The sequence below is a fragment of the Lampetra fluviatilis genome, chromosome 65 (assembly GCF_964198595.1).
Source record: "Lampetra fluviatilis chromosome 65, kcLamFluv1.1, whole genome shotgun sequence".
Classification (NCBI taxonomy): domain Eukaryota; kingdom Metazoa; phylum Chordata; class Hyperoartia; order Petromyzontiformes; family Petromyzontidae; genus Lampetra; species Lampetra fluviatilis.
In genome coordinates, this window is record NC_136339.1 from 6,929,607 (window position 1) to 6,938,735 (window position 9,129).

Genomic DNA, 9,129 nt, shown 5'->3' on the forward strand with positions numbered 1-9,129 from the left:
AGACTCAGTGAGCCAGGAGCTGTGTAGAGACTCAGTGAGCCAGGAGCTGTGTGGAGACTCAGTGAGCCAGGAGCTGTGTAGAGACTCAGTGAGCCAGGAGCTGTGTAGAGACTCAGTGAGCCAGGAGCAGGGCTCACCCTCGCACCCAATCCCAACGGCAGCGTTCCACCCTCCAGGTTACCCCACCCACGTGAGCACGAGGAGGAAGCTGAACGTGTCGTTACTCATTCCTGATTTAACAGCTGCGGGGTTCATGAATCAGTAACCCAGCGGCAGCAGCAGCGGCAGCAGCGGCAGCAGGAGGCGATTACTACAGTGGGGCCCTCAACGTGACTCCAGAGTGGCAGCCTGACCCCAACTTCAACTGCAGGCGGTGATGGCAGAAGCCAGCGGTTGCTGGGCCTCGTTCAGGGAACGATGCTGCCGCCGAGCGCACGGCACTCGCGAAGTGGTTCCAAGGGGCGACAAGGTTGGCCCTGTGGATCCCGAGCCGAGTGGCGTCGTCGAGGTGGATGAGGAGGTGGATGAGGTGGACGAGGAGGTGGCGTTCGTTGCTCTGCACGACTACAAGGCGAGGGCCCAGGTGGACATGAGCTTCAAGAAGGGCCAGAGATTCCGCATCATCGCGAGGACAAACGCCGACTGGTGGCTGGCTCGGCCAGAGGAGGTGGACGAGGAGGCTACAGGAGGCTACATCCCGGCCAACTACATCGCCCCCGCGCTCAGCCTGGAGGCCATGCCGTGAGTTGACACGAGACGGTTCCTTGATTCGTAATTGATCGCGAAAGTTGCCCGATTGCTGGCAACTGAGCGGTGGTGGCGAGGGGGCTGCCGATGCTTGTTGGCAACCAACACGAGCCAAATGTTCAGTGTCGGGGATCGCTCTCCACCGCTCCCAGCGTGGTGAAGCAGTCATCGATTGGCACGTTTGTTCACCACTTGTCAGCGTGCTTAACTTTGCTTGGTCGGGTGGAGGAAGGGTTTACGACACACAATTTGACTCACGTACGATTCTTCTTCTTGGTTCTTTCGGTAAAGTCACGTAGAAGGGAAATAATAATAAATAATAAAACATAATAAAATAATTCTCACGACGTTTCGGCCACAACGCAAGCAGCCGTCCTCGGGTGAAGAACAGGTCTGTCGGAAAGACAGCGTCTGAATGAGAAAGCTTTAAATCGAAATTTCACGGACGATATTCTGACCCAAACATAAATGATGAGTAATGACATTGGTCATGAAAGTTTCCACGAGTCCGGCCAGCAACACTCAGCCCTCATTCATTCCAGCCCCTCGCTCACTCAGCTCACCGGCTGGAGGTCAGATGCCTCCTTGTCACCCATCTATCGCTCTACCATGCTTCTTATTCTCACGAGCTGAAGTCCTTGGACTTCTGACGTGTTGTCAGGTTGTGGGCCGCGTGTCGGTAGGCATGGTGTCCGACGTTTCACTTCGCGTGCTGGAACTCAATAGCAGGGAGCTATGCAGCATGATTGAAAGAAAATCCCTTCCCAGTAGAATAACATCACCCTTTGATTCCACCACCCGTGTTGAGGACTCGACCTTCCAGACACTGACTTTCATCTCATCCACCGCACCGTTCAATCACCACCTCACTGCAGATCACAATTCACTATCTCACCCACTCACTCATTCACTCACCCACTAGCCAACCTACTCACTCACCCACTCACTCACTCACCCACTCACTCATTCACCCACCCATTCATTCACTCACCTACTCAATCACGCATTCACTCACTCACTCATTCACCCACCCATTCACTCACTCACCCACTCACTTACCCACTCACTCCCTCACCCACTTACTCATTCACTCACCCATTCATTCACTCGCCCACTCACTCATTCACGCACCCATTCACTCACTCACCCACTCACTTACCTACTCACTCACGCACCCACTCACTCACTCATTCACCCACCCACCCATTCACTCACTCACCCACCCACACACTCACTCACCCACTCACCCAGACACTCTGATATGTCAGCCTCAAAGGGTCTCCATCACGATGATCACGCTCACGGCGAACACCAGTGGCGAGTGATATCTGGAACTCCTCCAGCGCCCTTTTCTCTCTCCCAAATCCATGAACCACTTCGTGGCCAAACATCCTCAGTGACTCTGCACGGAGTGGGGAGGTCACTATCCAGCAGTGGATCCACAAAAGGCCTGTGCGGGGTTCTACACGCCGTGTACTCTGCGCCGTGTACTCCGCACTGTGTACTCTGCGCTGTGTACTCCGTGCTCTGTACTCCGCGCTGTGTACTCCGTGCTGTGTACTCCGCGCTGTGTACTCTGTGCTGTGTACTCCGCGCTGTGTACTCTGTGCTGTGTACTCCGCGCTGTGTACTCTGTGCGGTGTACTCCGCGCTGTGTACTCCACGCTGTGTACTCTGTGCGGTGTACTCTGTGCGGTGTACTCTGCGCTGTGTACTCTGTGCTGTGTACTCCGCGCTGTGTACTCCACGCTGTGTACTCTGTGCGGTGTACTCTGTGCTGTGTACTCCGCGCTGTGTACTCTGTGCTGTGTACTCCGCGCTGTGTACTCTGTGCTGTGTACTCTGTGCGGTGTACTCCGCGCTGTGTACTCCACGCTCTGTACTCTGTGCGGTGTACTCTGTGCTGTGTACTCTGCGCTGTGTACTCTGTGCTGTGTACTCTGTGCGGTGTACTCCGCGCTGTGTACTCTGTGCGGTGTACTCCGTGCTGTGTACTCTGTGCGGTGTACTCCGCGCTGTGTACTCTGTGCGGTGTACTCCGCGCTGTGTACTCTGCGCTGTGTACTCTGTGCTGTGTACTCTGTGCTGTGTACTCTGTGCTGTGTACTCTGTGCTGTGTACTCCACGCTGTGTACTCCACGCTGTGTACTCTGTGCTCTGTACTCCGCGCTGTGTACTCTGTGCGGTGTACTCCGCGCTGTGTACTCTGCGCTGTGTACTCTGTGCTGTGTACTCTGTGCTGTGTACTCCACGCTGTGTACTCTGTGCTGTGTACTCTGTGCTGTGTACTCTGTGCTCTGTACTCCACGCTGTGTACTCCACGCTGTGTACTCCACGTTGTGTACTCCGCGCTGTGTACTCCGTGCTGTGTACTCCACGCTGTGTACTCTGTGCTCTGTACTCCGCGCTGTGTACTCTGTGCGGTGTACTCCGCGCTGTGTACTCTGCGCTGTGTACTCTGTGCTGTGTACTCTGTGCTGTGTACTCCACGCTGTGTACTCTGTGCTGTGTACTCTGTGCTGTGTACTCTGTGCTGTGTACTCCACGCTGTGTACTCCACGCTGTGTACTCCACGCTGTGTACTCTGTGCTCTGTACTCCACGCTGTGTACTCCACGCTGTGTACTCTGCGCTGTGTACTCTGTGCTGTGTACTCTGTGCTGTGTACTCCACGCTGTGTACTCTGTGCTGTGTACTCTGTGCTGTGTACTCTGTGCTCTGTACTCCACGCTGTGTACTCCACGCTGTGTACTCCACGTTGTGTACTCCGCGCTGTGTACTCCGTGCTGTGTACTCCACGCTGTGTACTCTGTGCTCTGTACTCCGCGCTGTGTACTCTGTGCGGTGTACTCCGCGCTGTGTACTCTGCGCTGTGTACTCTGTGCTGTGTACTCTGTGCTGTGTACTCCACGCTGTGTACTCTGTGCTGTGTACTCTGTGCTGTGTACTCTGTGCTGTGTACTCCACGCTGTGTACTCCACGCTGTGTACTCCACGCTGTGTACTCTGTGCTCTGTACTCCACGCTGTGTACTCCACGCTGTGTACTCTGCGCTGTGTACTCTGTGCTGTGTACTCTGTGCGGTGTACTCCGCGCTGTGTACTCTGTGCTGTGTACTCTGCGCTGTGTACTCTGTGCTGTGTACTCTGTGCGGTGTACTCCGCGCTGTGTACTCTGTGCGGTGTACTCCGCGCTGTGTACTCTGTGCTGTGTACTCTGCGCTGTGTACTCTGTGCTGTGTACTCTGTGCGGTGTACTCCGCGCTGTGTACTCTGTGCTGTGTACTCCGCGCTGTGTACTCTGTGCTGTGTACTCCGCGCTGTGTACTCTGTGCTGTGTACTCTGTGCGGTGTACTCCGCGCTGTGTACTCTGTGCGGTGTACTCCGCGCTGTGTACTCTGTGCGGTGTACTCCGCGCTGTGTACTCTGCGCTGTGTACTCTGTGCTGTGTACTCTGTGCTGTGTACTCCACGCTGTGTACTCCACGCTGTGTACTCCACGCTGTGTACTCTGTGCTCTGTACTCCGCGCTGTGTACTCTGTGCTGTGTACTCTGCGCTGTGTACTCTGTGCTGTGTACTCTGTGCTGTGTACTCTGTGCTGTGTACTCCACGCTGTGTACTCCACGCTGTGTACTCCACGCTGTGTACTCTGTGCTGTGTACTCTGCGCTGTGTACTCTGTGCTGTGTACTCTGTGCTGTGTACTCTGTGCTCTGTACTCCGCGCTGTGTACTCTGTGCTCTGTACTCCGCGCTGTGTACTCTGTGCTGTGTACTCTGCGCTGTGTACTCTGTGCTGTGTACTCTGTGCTGTGTACTCCACGCTGTGTACTCCACGCTGTGTACTCTGTGCTCTGTACTCCACGCTGTGTACTCCACGCTGTGTACTCTGCGCTGTGTACTCTGTGCTGTGTACTCTGTGCGGTGTACTCCGCGCTGTGTACTCTGTGCTGTGTACTCTGCGCTGTGTACTCTGTGCGGTGTACTCCGCGCTGTGTACTCTGTGCGGTGTACTCCGCGCTGTGTACTCTGTGCTGTGTACTCCGTGCTGTGTACTCTGTGCGGTGTACTCCGCGCTGTGTACTCTGTGCGGTGTACTCCGCGCTGTGTACTCTGTGCGGTGTACTCCGCGCTGTGTACTCTGTGCTGTGTACTCTGTGCTGTGTACTCCGCGCTGTGTACTCTGTGCTGTGTACTCCGCGCTGTGTACTCTGTGCTGTGTACTCTGTGCTGTGTACTCCGCGCTGTGTACTCTGTGCTGTGTACTCCGCGCCGTGTACTCTGTGCTGTGTACTCCGCGCTGTGTACTCTGTGCTGTGTACTCCGCGCTGTGTACTCTGTGCTGTGTACTCTGTGCTGTGTACTCTGTGCTGTGTACTCCGCGCTGTGTACTCTGTGCTGTGTACTCCGCGCTGTGTACTCTGTGCTGTGTACTCCGCGCTGTGTACTCCGTGCTCTGTACTCCACGCTGTGTACTCTGTGCTGTGTACTCCGCGCTGTGTACTCTGTGCTGTGTACTCTGTGCTGTGTACTCCGCGCTGTGTACTCTGTGCTGTGTACTCCGCGCTGTGTACTCTGTGCTGTGTACTCTGTGCTCTGTACTCCACGCTGTGTACTCTGCGCTGTGTACTTCGTGCTCTGTACTCCGCGCTGTGTACTCTGTGCGGTGTACTCCGCGCTGTGTACTCTGTGCGGTGTACTCCGCGCTGTGTACTCTGTGCTGTGTACTCTGTGCTGTGTACTCTGTGCTGTGTACTCTGTGCTGTGTACTCTGCGGTGTACTCCACGCTGTGTACTCCGCGCTGTGTACTCTGTGCTGTGTACTCTGCGCTGTGTACTCTGTGCTGTGTACTCTGTGCTGTGTACTCCACGCTGTGTACTCCACGCTGTGTACTCTGTGCTCTGTACTCCACGCTGTGTACTCCACGCTGTGTACTCTGCGCTGTGTACTCTGTGCTGTGTACTCTGTGCGGTGTACTCCGCGCTGTGTACTCTGTGCTGTGTACTCTGCGCTGTGTACTCTGTGCGGTGTACTCCGCGCTGTGTACTCTGTGCGGTGTACTCCGCGCTGTGTACTCTGTGCTGTGTACTCCGTGCTGTGTACTCTGTGCGGTGTACTCCGCGCTGTGTACTCTGTGCGGTGTACTCCGCGCTGTGTACTCTGTGCGGTGTACTCCGCGCTGTGTACTCTGTGCTGTGTACTCTGTGCTGTGTACTCCGCGCTGTGTACTCTGTGCTGTGTACTCCGCGCTGTGTACTCTGTGCTGTGTACTCTGTGCTGTGTACTCCGCGCTGTGTACTCTGTGCTGTGTACTCCGCGCCGTGTACTCTGTGCTGTGTACTCCGCGCTGTGTACTCTGTGCTGTGTACTCCGCGCTGTGTACTCTGTGCTGTGTACTCTGTGCTGTGTACTCTGTGCTGTGTACTCCGCGCTGTGTACTCTGTGCTGTGTACTCCGCGCTGTGTACTCTGTGCTGTGTACTCCGCGCTGTGTACTCCGTGCTCTGTACTCCACGCTGTGTACTCTGTGCTGTGTACTCCGCGCTGTGTACTCTGTGCTGTGTACTCTGTGCTGTGTACTCCGCGCTGTGTACTCTGTGCTGTGTACTCCGCGCTGTGTACTCTGTGCTGTGTACTCTGTGCTCTGTACTCCACGCTGTGTACTCTGCGCTGTGTACTTCGTGCTCTGTACTCCGCGCTGTGTACTCTGTGCGGTGTACTCCGCGCTGTGTACTCTGTGCGGTGTACTCCGCGCTGTGTACTCTGTGCTGTGTACTCTGTGCTGTGTACTCTGTGCTGTGTACTCTGTGCTGTGTACTCTGCGGTGTACTCCACGCTGTGTACTCCGCGCTGTGTACTCTGTGCGGTGTACTCCGTGCTCTGTACTCCGCGCTGTGTACTCTGTGCTGTGTACTCTGTGCTGTGTACTCTGTGCTGTGTACTCCACGCTGTGTACTCTGTGCTGTGTACTCTGTGCTGTGTACTCTGCGCTGTGTACTCCGCGCTGTGTACTCTGTGCTGTGTACTCCGCGCTGTGTACTCTGTGCTGTGTACTCCGCGCTGTGTACTCTGTGCTGTGTACTCTGTGCTGTGTACTCCACGCTGTGTACTCTGTGCTGTGTACTCTGTGCTGTGTACTCCGCGCCGTGTACTTCGTGCTCTGTACTCCACGCTGTGTACTCCGCGCTGTGTACTCTGCGCTGTGTACTTTGCGCTGTGTACTCTGTGCTGTGTACTCTGTGCGGTGTACTCTGTGCTGTGTACTCCACGCTGTGTACTCTGTGCTGTGTACTTTGTGCTGTGTACTCCGTGCTGTGTACTCTGTGCGGTGTACTCTGTGCTGTGTACTCCACGCTGTGTACTCTGTGCTGTGTACTTTGTGCTGTGTACTCCGTGCTGTGTACTCCACGCTGTGTACTCCGTGCTGTGTACTTTGCGCTGTGTACTCCGCGCTGTGTACTCCGCGCTGTGTCCGCCGTGCGCCTATCGCCTGGTGGATGAGCCTTTGCTGCGACCCAAGAAGAAGTCGCAGCGAGTGCCGTGCGAGCGCGCCGCATGTCGGCAGCCACGCGGGGCTTGAGTCTGGTTCAGAACGAGTCGAGGTAAAGGCGCGCGGCCTTGACACAAACAGCCAGCAGCAACTCCTGAAGAACTGCACCGCGGTCCTCCTGCTGTCTTAGGTCACCGTGAAAATACATTCGAGGGAACGTGAACGGCTGACAGCAGTGATGCAGGAACAGGCCACTGCGGAGCGGTTTCGTCCTGATTAAGACTCGTCAGCACGTCAGTAGTCACCGATGCTCACTGCTGCAAACACCGCCGCTGGGAGCCGTCTCTGGCGGAGTCCCCAGTTCCGCTCACCCCGTGGGGGGTGACGGGAGGATGAAAGCAACAACAAGAGGAGGAACCAAACGCAGCTCTTCGGGAACGCGTGATGATGGTCTTTTGCATAACGAGCAACGGCCGAGTGCTGCGTGTGCCCCCGTGTGCCTGCGTGGTGGAGGTGGCGGTGGTTTTGTTGTTGTCGCCTCGCGGGTTTCCGCCTCGCGCGGTGTTGCTGCCCCGGGGGGTTTCCCGTCGTTTCGCGAACAAATCAGGTCACTGACGTCACCAAGCCGGTGCTGCGCCACAAACCGCTTCGTGCGTGGAGGCGACTGTGGCCGGCGACCCGCGCTGAGGAGGGCCGCACAGGCAACAACCCACTCTGGGCAGCGCTCCTTCAGCGATGACCAGCCGCGACGAATCGCGCTGTGTGTGTGGCGGGGGAGCGGGGGCGCAGTGGTTAGCGCACTGTGCAGCGAAACCCGGTGACCCGAGTTCGATTTGGGCTCACCACCAATGACAGTGGAGCATATCTTAAACCTTGTTCTGGGCCTCCCCGTGGTCGTCTCGGCATCAAATTTGTACTTTGTGCGATGTGAAATCATGAGCATTAGGGAGACAAAGGTGGTTTGGCGTGGTGCTGACCACACACCCCCTCATGTGCTGCGCCAGCCTTCACAAATTGCTTCTCGCGAACAGCAATTACCCCCTCAGCAGTCTGTTAAAGGCTACAGGGAGGACCTTTGTCTTTGTGTGTGCAGGGGGAGTGGATAAAATCATGATAAAACAAACACTGTTGTGTCTGAACCTGTTCTGGGCCTCCCTTGGGTCGACTCAGCGTTAAACGATGACACGGTTTTGTGGGTGAACAGCAGCATTGGAGAGACAAAGACGGCTCTGGGCACGACGGTGCTGACCTTAATAGTCGGTTGTTAACTGGACTTGCAGTCCCATCACTGGGTGTGGATCTACTCGGGATCATTACACAGCAGCTGCGTCCATACCTATGCTGCTCACAAGGCAGATAGATACTTGCCGTCTGGCAGCGCCATAGTAATGCTCGTGCCTCGTAGCAAAAAGCGCCTGGGTTCGATTCCCAACTAGGGCTCCTCTCTGCGTGGTGTGTGTATGTTCTCCCCCCTGCTCGGCATGGATTTCCTCCGGGCTGTCTGGTTCCCTCCCATAGCTAAACCCACACAGACTTCTAGTGCCCCTGGCATTGGCCAAACAAACATCCCAATACTGAAAAATTACCTGCAAATTACTCAGTTGGGATCACACACAACACCAGCAGCAGCAACGTCGCCCCATGTACTGCGAAAACTTGGCAGGACCCTCCTGAAAAGAGCCTTGAAACTCGGTGAGATTTCCCTGGGTTACCGAGTGGCATGACGATAGCAAGAGTAATGCGAGCATGACATGACCTGGTCAAGCCCACTTTTGTGAGGTCATTGTAATGACTCGAACTTCAATAACCCTCAAACATCTAAGCACTCACACCCTAAACATATAGAGGGTTGTAGAGTTTGGGCAATCGTTGGTAGCACCGGCTCCTCACTGAGT